This window comes from Dipteris shenzhenensis, chromosome 15 (genome assembly GCF_047967505.1).
Source record: "Dipteris shenzhenensis isolate YYH24624 ecotype China chromosome 15, Dip_SZ_1.0, whole genome shotgun sequence".
Classification (NCBI taxonomy): Eukaryota; Viridiplantae; Streptophyta; class Polypodiopsida; order Gleicheniales; family Dipteridaceae; genus Dipteris; species Dipteris shenzhenensis.
In genome coordinates, this window is record NC_141610.1 from 20,128,665 (window position 1) to 20,141,938 (window position 13,274).

Consider the following 13,274-nt stretch of genomic DNA (forward strand, 5'->3'; position numbering starts at 1 on the left):
CGAACAAGTCCAATCGTCAAATTGTACCTTGCAAAGACAACTCCCTCAAAATCAGAACCACTGCCTCTTGAATGCTCCCCTGAGGGACTGGAAGGAGTATGTGCAGCAAATGAATCCTTACTTGGAAACACCTTACTAGTGGAAAAGTTACCCCACAGTTCCCAACATAAGAAGTTTTGGAAATATAAGCCACATGTGCAGATGAAGCACGATCAAGAGACTTCAAAAAAAGAAAGTCAAGAAGAGCCTAACAAATTAATAAATGCAATTATGACACCCAGTACACATGACACATGTCAGGCTAGTTCAACCCCATTAGAGGCCGCCGATCTTTGAGAAGTGCCGAAATACTTCAAGAATTATACAAGTGGTAGTGCGCCAATATCAATGCCAAGACTCAGAGAATCTGAAGTTCAAGAAACCGATAGCATTGGAGAAACTCCAATCTATGAGGGACCGACAAAAACACACACAATAAACCTCGCCCTTGAAGGGGAGGAAGAAAAATTGGTCTTCATTGGGAAACAACTTCGTCAAGAAGATGAAACCAAACTCAAAGGACTCCTAATGGAATACCGTGACTGCCTAGCACATTGATTGGGTTTCACCCATTGTCATTGTACCTAAACACAACAAGAGCTTAGAATATGTGTAAACTTAAAAAATGTGAATGCCGCCACAATTAGGGATCACTATCCCCTACCCTTAATAGAAACAATGTTGGAAAAGGTGGCAGGATCCAAAATATATAGCTTCTTGGATGGCTTCAGTGGCTATAGCCAAGTGCAAATTGCTCCTCAAGGCCAATCAAAAATAGCATTTTCTACAGAATGGGGTATTTTTGCATATAGAGTCATGCCATTCGGCCTTTGTAATGCCCCAGCCACATTCCAGCGAGTCATGTTCATAGCTTTCAAGTCATTTTTGGATAAGTTTTTACAGGTGTTCTTGGATGATTTGTGCATCCATTCAAACAAACAAGACCACTTCTGTTGACTCTCTGCCAACATGAACTTATGTAAAAAGAGAATGTGATACAACTTTGTGTTACAACTTTGTATTATTACAACTTTGTGATACAACTTTGTGTTACAACTTTGTGTTACAACTTCTACATACGACTTCTACATGTAGAAAGAGAATGTATTACAACTTTGTGTTACACCTTCTACATGTAGAAAGAGAATGTGTTACAACTTCTACATACGACTTCTACATGTAGAAAGAGAATGTGTTACAACTTTGTGTTACAATTCCTACATGCAGAGAGAGAAGCTCTCGAACTTGTATAAATACCCCATAATGGAATGAAGCACACACTCTTTGGGGCATTGTGTTGAGTCTACTTTGGTATTCCAAGCATTTGTCTCAAGTGTCCATGCTTCCTTGCAGTCCACATCCAAAAGCATGTCCTAACCTTGCAACTCCTCCTCCCCTCTCCTCCAACCTTGCAACCCACCCTCTCCCTCTCCTCCTCCCTCCTTCTCCTCCCTCCTCCTCCTCCTCCTCCTCTCTCCTCCTCCTCTCTCCTCCTCCTCCCTCCTCCTCGTCCCTCCTCTCTCCCCCATGCTCTTACACCTTCTTCCTCTCCCACTCCTATGCTCCCCCTAAACCCTTTGTTCCTCATCCCTTAAAACTCCATGATCTACGAGGGAGACGAGTTCTCCATCATGTACTCTACCCTAAACCTTGGAACGTCCTTCTAACCCTAGACTCCTTCTAAACCCTGGAACCTCCTTCTAAACCTTGGAACTCGTTCTAAACCCTGGAACCTCCTTCTAACCCCGGAACCTTCTTCTGAACCTTAAATCCTTCTTCTAACCCTGGGCTCCTTCTAAACCCTGGAACCTACTTCTAAACCCTGGAACTCCTTCTAAAGTTTGGAACCTCCTTCTGAACCTTGGAACGTCCTTCTAACCTTGCAACCTCCTTCTAACCCTTAAACTCCTCCTAAACCCTACAACCCCCAATGAAGGCGAAAGCCTTCATTACCCCAATCATGATGATACATGTTCTTTTTACACGCATGCACTTTGTTTGCTTACCATACTTAAGCCTACGTCTCTCACTGGACACGACTCGAGGTCCTAAGCTACACGTATACTACAACGACAACCCCAATATATCTATAGGTGATAGAAAGCCTCGAAACCCTACATACTAAGAGAACCTAGCTCTTCCTATGAAAGAAGTAGGAATGAGCAAACATTTGGCACCATTTCCGGGGAGACTAGCATCTCAAGTAAGAGTAAACATACGTAGGTATGTATAGAAAACAAACTACTTTGAACTTTCATGAAAATAACACTCAAGGGCAAGGAGAGTAAAATTTTCTTTCCATTTCTAGCCAAACATATCAACCCCAAGCATCAACCTTGGGTTACTACCTTAAGAAATTTTCTTTATTTCTTAAATAGAAGCCACATGATATACAATCAGGCTAGGTAGTGGACATGAATGCGTAGAGCCTGCAATTTTGATCATTTCACCTTTTTGCAAAAAAGCAAACCGAGCTATCCATAAAGAATTATGGCTCGGGAAGAGTTTAGGGTTAAACCCTAAACCTAAACCCTAAACCTAAACTCATTTCCTATAAAAACCAACTCCACCCCCTCATTCTTCATCTTTCACATTTTGCCTCCATTCTCTTCTTCATTCCGAGCCCTATGCAAGACACTCCTCCCTCTCCATCGACCACCACCTTACTCCCATCCTCACATTGTAAGTGACTTCGAGCGCATCTCATAGCGATAACCCAGCCATCCACCCACCGTCCATTGTTCCTCAACAATCCCATTACATTAAGAAAGACTTGGAGAGTGTTTAGGTGACCACCTCTCCCTCCCTTTCGATTTTCATCCGTCAAGTTTTTTTAATTTCTTCTCTCTTTTTTTCCCCCTCCCATTTCCACCTCCCCCTCCCCCTTCCCCCTCCATTTCCACCTCCCCCTCCCCCTCCCCCCTCACACCTAGCTTTTCCCCCCCCCTTACTAATCCTACCCTTGAGGATTACCAAGCTGCTCAAACCATTTGCCTAGTTCTTCCCCCCCTCCCCTCTGCTCCCCCTTCCACCACTATCACTTTGCCATTTTTCTCCCCAATGTCCCCCAATTCTCTCCCTGCCCCGTCATCACCTCCGACACTTCTTGTGCTTCCATTAGCAGAAAATGACACAGTATTTGATTTTGAATATCAGGATCTGGATAATCCAATTCATATGCCCATGCCAAGTTCCAATGATGGGTATGATTTTGATGAGATACCACTTCCCAGTAACCCCATCAAGGAATTTTGGAGCAAATATCCTGATATGAAAACTCGAGGTGGATGGACCTTGGACAACTTTCCTACAAACCTTCGTCAGCATCAAATAAGTGAAGGTTGAATTAGCAAGTTGGATCCACAACCTGATTGGCGCCGTCCCAAGCTCTTTGATGTAATCTTCTTAAAGATGTACTTACGGGCACCTCCATGTCTCAGAACCCATCCCAAGTTCTATGTAGTTCCACGGCGTAAAAAATGGGAAGCCAACATACACACTTTGGCTAAAGGTCGAGTCATTAATTGGCCAATGATTGAACCCTACTCTGGTATAGAATGGAATATCCAAGGCACAATGGTCTGAGCACTTCAGCAGCATGAACAAATAATGCATGGCAACATTGATCGTTTCCTTCGCCAAAGTGCTATATTCTGTAAAACATTGGAATTCATTCTGGAGGTCCCATGTTACCTTGATTCCCATTTGCCTCCACTCAGCCTTAATCCCAATGAAAGGGTTGATGCTCAGATTACAAGCTAGCTCTATTAAAGAGTGATCTTCTTAGAGGCATGCCACATATCTCTGTTCGAGAAAATGGTACATACAGGCTACTTGGAAACTACGCAAAAATTGTATGGTGCTAAGGCTTTACAGCAGGATCGACTGGCACGACAAAAGTTCCATAGCCACTGCACTAGAAACATGGCAACCCAGGTACATGCTCGCAATCAGCCATAACACGAGGACGGGTAGTACAATGGATCTGGGAGTATGTTGACTCTGTGCCAACATGAACTTATGTAGAAAGAGAATGTGATACAACTTTGTGTTACAACTTTGTGATACAACTTTGAGATACAACTTTGTGTTACAACTTCTACATACGACTTCTACATGTAGAAAGAGAATGCGTTACAACTTTGTCTTACAACTTTGTGATACAACTTTGTGTTACAACTTCTACATATGACTTCTACATGTAGAAAGAGAATGTGTTACAACTTTGTGTTACAACTTTGTGATACAACTTTGTGTTACAACTTTGTGTTACAATTCCTACATGCAGAGAGAGCTCTCAAACTTGTATAAATACCCCATAATGGAATGAAGCCCACACTCTTTGGGGCATTGTGTTGAGTCTATTTGGTATTCCAAGTATTTGTCTTAAGTGTCCATGCTTCCTTGCACTCCACATCCAAAAGCATGTCCTAAGCTTGCAACTCCTCCTCCCTCTCCTCCAACCTTGTAACCCACCCTCTTCCTCTTCTCCTCCCTCCTCCTCCTTCCTCGTCCTCCTCCTCCTCCCTCCTCCTCCTCCTCCTCTCTCCTCCTGCTCCCTCCTCCTCCTCCTTCCTCTCTCCCCCATGCTCTTACACCTTCTTCCTCTCCCACTCCTATGCTCCCCCAAAACCCTTTGTTCCTCATCCCTTAAAACTCCATGATCTACGAGGGAGACGAGTTCTTTACCATGTACTCTACCCTAAACCTTGAAACCTCCTTCTAACCCTGGATGCCTTCTAAACCCTGGAACCTCCTTCTAAACCTTGGAACGTCCTTTTAAACCCTGGAACTCCTTCTAACCCTGGAACCTCCTTCTGAACCTTAAATCCTCCTTCTAACCCTGGACTCCTTCTAAACCCTGGAACCTCCTTCTAAACCCTGGAACTCCTTCTAAACCCTAGAACCTCCTTCTAAACCATGGAACCTCCTTCTAACCCTGGAACCTCCTTCTAACCCTTAAACTCCTCCTAAACCCTACAACCCCCAATGAAGGCGAAAGGTTCGTTACCCCAATCATGATGATACATATTCTTTTTACACATGCATGCACTTTGTTTGATGATTTTGTCTTCTACACCGACCATCAAGCATTGCTTTATCTTGTGAACCGTCCGTGTACAACAGAAAGAATAATCAGATGGCTCCTCTTGCTTTAAGAATTCAACTTCAAAATCGTGGTCTGCAAAGGTGCCCAACACTACATTGCCGATCACATGTCTCGGGTCAAGTTAGGAGAAGAAGCCACTGGAGTAGAAGATGACTTACCAGATGCCACACTATTTCAAATAGATGCTGTTCTAGAGTGGTGTGGAGATATCATTGGGTACTTGATGGCAGGAAGACCAGCCCCTGACATGAAAGCAGTAGATGCCAAAAAATTGATTCTAAAGGCCGCACCCTATCAACTCATTGCAGGACAACTGTACAAGATGGGCAAGGACCAGATCTTATGAAGATGTGTAATGCCTCATGAGATCATGCCAATCTTGAGTGAAGTCCATGAAGGCATTGCAAGAGGACACTTCCAAGGGGAAGCCACAGCAAGAAAAGTTCTCCTCGCAGGCTACTGGTGGCCAACACTATGGGCAGATGCCTATGAATATGTAAAAGGCTATGATCTGTATGCCAACAGACTATTAAACCACAACACAAAGACTTCAATCCCCTAACACCAATTGTTGCACAAAAACCATTTGAAAAATGGGGGATTGACTATGTGGGTCCCATACATCTAGCAGCAAAAGGAAAATAGGCACACTACATCATTGTGGCCACTGATTACTTTACAAAATGGGCTAAAGCTAAAGCAGTCAGAAAGGTAGATTCCAGAAGCACAGCAAGATTCTTATACGAAAATGTGATCACTTGATTCGGATGCCCCATTGAAATTGTGTCAGATAGAGGCACTCATTTTGTCAATGAGGTAATCCAAGAACTCTTTTCTGGCTTCATGGTAATCAATAGAAAAAGCACACCCTACTTACCCCAAGGGAATGGACGTCTAGCAGAATCCACCAACAAAATAATATGCATTATCCTCACCAAGGTAGTAGAACCACAGTGTTTTGATTGGGCAGAGAAACTAAATGCTACCTTATGGGCATATAGAACCACATTCAAGGTCAATACAGGGAACACACCTTTTCAATTGGTGTACAGCCTTGAAGCTATGGTCCCACTCAAATTTGTAATACCAAATCTACGCATCATAGTACAGGAATGCATGGGTGACCATGAATCCTTGAAAGAAAGGCTCTATCAGTTGGAGAAGCATACAGAGACAAGATTAGTCGCCTACCATGCCATGACAACAGAAAGACACAAAAGAAAGGCATGGTTTGATAGAAATCTGAAAGCTAAAGACATCAAGGAAGGCGACTTAGTCCTATTATACAATGCCAAAGTACACAAGGGAAAACTGAAGTATCTAGGTCAAGGACCCTATCGAGTGCAAAAGATGAATCCCATCAGAGGTGTGTTGCTAGAAACATTGGATGGAGCCCAATTCAACACAACAGTAAACGGGAGCCGACTGAAGTGCTACTACATCAACACGCAAGCCATCCCCGACAAAAATGAAGATTTGGGAAACCAAGTCTTCCTTAGTTAGGATTAGATTGTATCATGAGCACTCACTAGCATATGCACGTTTTTGCACATATAATTTGCACTAGATTGTTACACGCACACTCACACTCACTGGCATATGCACGTTTTTGCACATTTAGAAAGGCCTAATCAATTCTGTATTAGGGATATTTGAGTCTTAGTTTCCCTATTAAATCCCACAAATAAGCATATAGTTAGACACATCACATGCACTCACATGATTTTGCATAGGCACATAATAGATTGCATCAATAATAGTATCACACACTTTCATTCCATACTCTCAAAGCATGCAATGAATTCATAAGCAATACAAGAAGCTATGCCAAAACTCAAGATGAATTGGCAAAAGAGTCTACAGCCTCCGCAACGAGACCCCGCCAAACATCACAGCCGTCTCCTATATGCAAAAATATTAGACTTGCATACTAATTATCTACAAGCTCAATGATACGGGTGCAATCGCATTCAACATGTATGCAAGATAGCAAGAAATGCCAGCCTCAACAATGAGACCCCTGCCAAACCTTTTCCCAAGAAGATTCGATGGCAGATCCTGCAACCTTAGCAACGCGATCCCCTCTAAAATTCATAGCCGTCTACCCCTCCTTAAGATGAGATAAGCTTCTTGACTACATACTACAAATTGTATGGTGCAAAAGCATTACAGCAGGAATGACTCACATGCCACAAGCTAAACAGCCACTGGATTATGCATATGACATCCCAACTCTGAAATCAAAATAAGCCATAACCCGAGGACGGGTAATAAAATGGATTCGGGAGTATGTTGACTCTGTGCAAACATGAACTTATGTAGAAAGAGAATGTGATACAACTTTGTGTTACAACTTTGTGATACAACTTTGTGATACAACTTTGTGATACAACTTTGTGTTACAACTTTGTGATACAACTTTGTGTTACAACTTTGTCATACAACTTTGTGTTACAACTTTGTCTTAACTGTCTTCTACTCAAATGCTGGAAGAGGTAAAGGCAGAGGTAGAGCAGGCCGATCTGGAGGCCATGGCAGAAATCAGAAGATGCAGCAAATTCAAGAAAACCAGTCCTATGGAGGAGGACGTGGTAACTTTAGAGGCAGGGGGAGCCAAAGAGGTTGTGGTGGATGGCAGAGAGGCCAAAATGCAAACAGCCTCGGGGGGGTCACTCATCATATGTAACCCTATCACGTGAGTTCAACAGAAGGATATTTTTTATTTCTAAAATTTACAGAAATAAATATACATAAGGGACTATTTAAAATAGTTTTGAAAAAAATTTACAGATTTGTATAGAAAAGGGGTACATTTTATTAATGAAAAAATTTACAGATAAGGGATTTTAAATATAGGCGTTGAACACACGTGATATAGAGGGTTTATACATAGTGACCCCCCTGAGCAAACAGCAATGTTGAATGCTACTACTGTGGTAAAATGGGTCATATGGTTAAAGACTGCTATAAAAAGTAGAATCATGACATCATGACTAGAAAATCGCAGCAAGGCAATTATGCATCCTCTAGTAGACAGGGTGATGACAAAAATGAGCATTTGTTTATGATGCAGCACATGACCAATTCTGTGATAGGTGCAAAAGAAAGCAATGATGTGTGGTATGTTGACTCAGGTGGAGGGTTACCAAAAAGCGAGCAAGAAAAACCGAGCAGAGCTATTACACCGAGCATAAAAAAGCGAGCAGACCATCCAAATCATTCATTTATTGTATTGGGGAAATAATATTGTAACCAACATCAAACACAACTAAAAACATGAAAGGGCCAGAAGTGTGGTGTAGGGAAAGTTGCTACTCGTTTCTGTAGGCTCTAAGCATCCTATTTCTCATTATAGGTACCTCTAAAGATCCATTACCTCTCACATGGATGAATGAAATCTGTCTATATATGTATTACCTCTCACATGGATTATCAAAATCTATCTATATATGTATCTATTTCTTATTTACAACAAATAAAAGGAGCATAAGAAGCTTCAATTTTTGGATTATTTTCCTAACCTTTTATCTGTCTATCCTAACATCATATGAGCATAGAAATAAACTTTTATTTTGGCTTTTGCATGACACTGTATTGTACTTCAAAGCCACACACATTTTTCACGAATAATCTGAGGATAGAAGAGTTTCACAGTCTCCTTAATCATGGCACCTTAAATTTATGGAAATGGGGTAAGACATTAGAGAAAGCATTTAGTAACAGCAAGGAAGCCATGCAAAGAATTAAGCCAGGCAGGCAGTGATGCCAAATTAGTTCTCAAACAATCAAATCCCATCAGTCCACTTTCACGTACTTGCTTTATGTAGTGGAGCATATTTCATAATGCATCCAGTATTTTAATGAAAAAAAAGTTCATGCACAGTAGAGTGAAATACCAAAGGTACTGAAGCTAGTCCAAACCAAAAGATCTTCATTATTTCCATGTATATGAAAATCACAGCCCATCGACCTTGCACTTACAAAAAGTGTCCATGACATGTTTATGCAATAGATACTAAAGAAATATAGAGATGTCTCTTTCATCTACTCCACACTTGTTTGGCTCTACTTACTTTCAAACATTTGTAAAGACTAAAGGTATTGATATACCAAACCCACAAATCCTTGTTATTGTATGTGCAAAACATTACCAAAATTGAGACAGGGATCTCTTTTCATCTCCCATACATTGCTACGATTCTCCACACTCTGCACATGTTAGGATTTTGCCACCTTCTTGTGCACCTACTCCATGCGTCCAACGTTTCTACCACCGGCTAAGGCATGAAACAACTCCACCTTTGTAAGTGCAACCTGATGCATGAATTGATAGACTTCTGCAACAAGGCCAAGCATCGAAATGAATATGAAGTATATGTGTTTGCAAGGCATGTATGCATTCTTTTTTGCATCATGTTGTGTGAAGTCCAAACAAGTGCAACGTGGAAACTCCGCAATTGTCACAGCATAACTAACCTTCTTAGCTATTGAGCCTGGAGTCCGCACGTGAAACACATGCGACACATTTGGAACAATGATATCCTCTTTCAAAACCTCGCCACTTTCTATCATTGCCTTCGCAATCCTTTCTTTGAATTCCTTACTCAATTTAGATCTCCATCTCACAATCTTTCCATCACGATGACATGGACGTGCATGGCTTACTGTGTTGCCTTGTTGCACTGGATCACCTTGCCCAACATCCTCAAGGGCAAAGCCTACTTTTATCAATTCAGCTCTCTCTTCAATACTTAGAGAGGTTCCCTCAGCAACCTTCCACACACCAGGTGAATCCCCTAGCACACCTTGAATAGATCGATCCACGTTCCAAGTATGGGTCACCGTTGTATTGCAAAACCAGATAAATTGCTCTGTGATTCCATTTGGATGTTGTCTTCTACCTTTGAAGCATGGTGTAGGCACTCCATGATCAGCCCCTCTACCCTGTGCATTAATCAACACCCCACACCTCCTTCGCATATGTTTCATGTACCCAAAGCATGTGACAACACTGTGTGGATCAGTTCTCTGTATTGCCCAATTGGCAACATGCACATCTGTCTCTTTACAAATTGGTTGACCTAAATGGCTTGCTATATTTGGCTTTCCTCTTTTACCAAGCACTCTATTTGTTGTCACTGTGATGTACTCACGACGATGACTATCTAGTTCATGCTCCTCAGTAGGTAATCCTGAACCCCTCTTTCTTCTTGTTGTTAAGGGTTCAGTCATGGGTCTCTTCAACTCTGGAGAGTTCAATCCAGCCTCTTCTAGCACAATCTCTGTCAAATCCACAAGCTTATTTTGTTGTGCTCTACTTGAATTACCCTCAAAAACTCGTCTTCGCAAAATTTCCAAATCTGGTCTAGTCCCAGAGTGCTTTCCTAACATGTATGCATGATAATGGGCACTTTGTAAAGCACTCATTGCAAGATCTGAAACTGAAGCTTTGTATAGAGACACATATTTTTGCAACCCATGACCCGCTCTAATGCTAGAGTGCTTGTTCTCATATAGATTTACTGTAGGTACAAAGCCAACATTTTCATGTTGCGTTAAGAACATGCCTCCCCATTGACTAACACGAATGTCCCAAAAGGCCATCCAGACTTGGAGGACAGTCAATTCACCTTCCCTCACATGGGTAGGAGACCAAAACTTTCTAATCCTATTTTTCCATTCATCTGCTACGGCATCTGTGGTTGCGTTTCTCCAACTTCGGCATAATGATTTGTGTTTCTCTTGAAACTGGGAGGTAATGCAGCGTCTTGTGTGATCAACCATACTCATTTCCCAATGGAAAATACAAGTTCTCTCTTTTCCCTACATTCTATTTTTCGGCCCTCCATTGTACACAGTCCTTACAGCCAACCAATTTGAACCAGCACTATCTACCATAAACCCTCGAAAGTCTGGTTTCTCAAATCCATTTTGCAACATTTGCTCATTTAACATGTGCCAAAATTGCACTTGTGCATCTGTGTTCTGTACTTTAAACTCACATGTAGCAATGGTCAATAGGTCACATATATAGGGGTCATATACATGAGCAGCCATAGTGGCCCACCCTTTAACACGTTGTATGTGATCAAAATGCACCCACATTTGACCAAGATTTCCCCCAGGCCTCATTATATTAACAAGATCTACTCCAGAGGCAGGGCCTATAGAGGACATTTAAAAAATATGAGGTTGACTCTTATCTTGTAGTTGGCCAGGAAACAATATACTTTGCAGGAAAGGATAAGTACATCTCTTCTTCAAGGCAAGGATTGCATCCAAGCCTCCATCACCAATGGAAGAATTCTTTCTTGCACACTCAATAGATCTTTGAAGGCGCCTCCGCCGATGGCACAAAGGGGTTATTGTTTCTAGCATTTCATTAAGCCTTGTCTTAGTTAATTTTTCATGCTTAGTGTCTTCATCAACAAGCAACATATCCATCAATATGTCTCTTGTAACTGTCATCTCAATGTTCTTACAGGATGCATTTGGAGACACCTTAGCACGCATCAAAACCATGTCCTCTACCTGTTGTCTTTTCTGCCTTGAGATCCCTTGTTCCACAGGGTGGTTGTGCATACCCATATGAATTGCGCATCTGGTAACTCTTTCACGGTCATGCGGGAGACAATAGTACATGATTGCAGCACATGGTTCTACACACTCTGGTGACTTACCACAATGCTTGCAAACTAATGTTCCTATCTCCTTGTTGAGTGGCCCTATAGAGGGTGTCTTCTTTAGCTTGCCTTTCCATTGTGTTTCATTTACTAAACCAATGCACTCATTGTAAGCACACTCCACATTATAACACCTCAAATAACCTCCACATCTGCTAAATCTTACAACACCTCTAAAAAACTCTTGTGTACTTGTCGTATACTCTGTCCAAATATGCCCATCACACCTCTGATTCATTCCTTTCATAGGAGAGCCTGAACTTATTAGTGGTAGCTCAAACAAAACATATCCATCATATCTCGCTGGAAGTTCTTGCACGACATACATCGATTGCACACTTGAAAAGGCGATATGCAAAGAGCTAGACAATGGAAGCCTTTGCAAAATTGTAACTACACTCACCTCTTCACTAACAGAAGTTGATGATGCATTTAACACTATTTTTCTTATGACGACCATGAAATGTTGATGGGTTCGGCCATCCAATCTGAACCCTTTCTCTCCCCCTTCCAAATCCACCAAAGGTTGACAAATAGCAACATCTTCAATTCCAATCTGTTGATGTACTTGAATCTCTTGATCTCCAATGGCAAAATGGTCCTTAATGTCTGTTAATTCAACCTCACAAAACTCAGTATCATATCTAATAGCAAGTGTTTGAGATTGCAAATATTTCAGTAGAATAGTTTGAGGTGCCATTCTATTGTCTTAGATAGAAGAACATAAGTGCAAAGCCAGTAGAAGGTGACGAGAAGGGGAGGCCTTGGAGAAGGTGTCAAGAAATGGAGAGCTTTGAGAATTGCAAAGCTACTAGTAGAAGGTGACGAGAAGTGGAGAAAGATGACAAGGATGAATACGTGTGTTAAACTTGAATTTATAATTTTAAATTGATATTATTATTATATTGGAAAGGTGGATACAAATTTATTCTGTGAACTTGTACATGATGCGCTATATTTATTAGTAGGAGAACAGTCCAAAAAAACAGACCAGTAGATGGTGCACATTGCCAGATACGTATTAATTGTGTGAATCTCTGCCCATCACTTTGGAGGTAGCCCACCACTCCTACAACTCATGCAATGAGCTACCAACTGATGATGTCGATATTGAAGCTCGAGAGTGTGAACAACGGACCTCATGTTAACTTCTATTATCATGCCAACTTCTTACTTCACGCTAACTTCTAACCTCCTTCTAACTATCATGATAATGATCTAGCTTTCCATCAAGCTAACTTCTAACTTCATGCTAATAATTATGCCTAACCGAGTGTTCTGCCTAACTGGAAGAACTAACTGAGTGCTACCGATAATCTAAAGCGGCTGCCATCTGTCAGTTTTCATGAAAACTGACGCTCCATCTGTCAGTTTTCATGAAAATCTGACGCCCCTAACTCAATGAAAACTGACGTTCAATGCTGAAACTATCAGTTCCATCT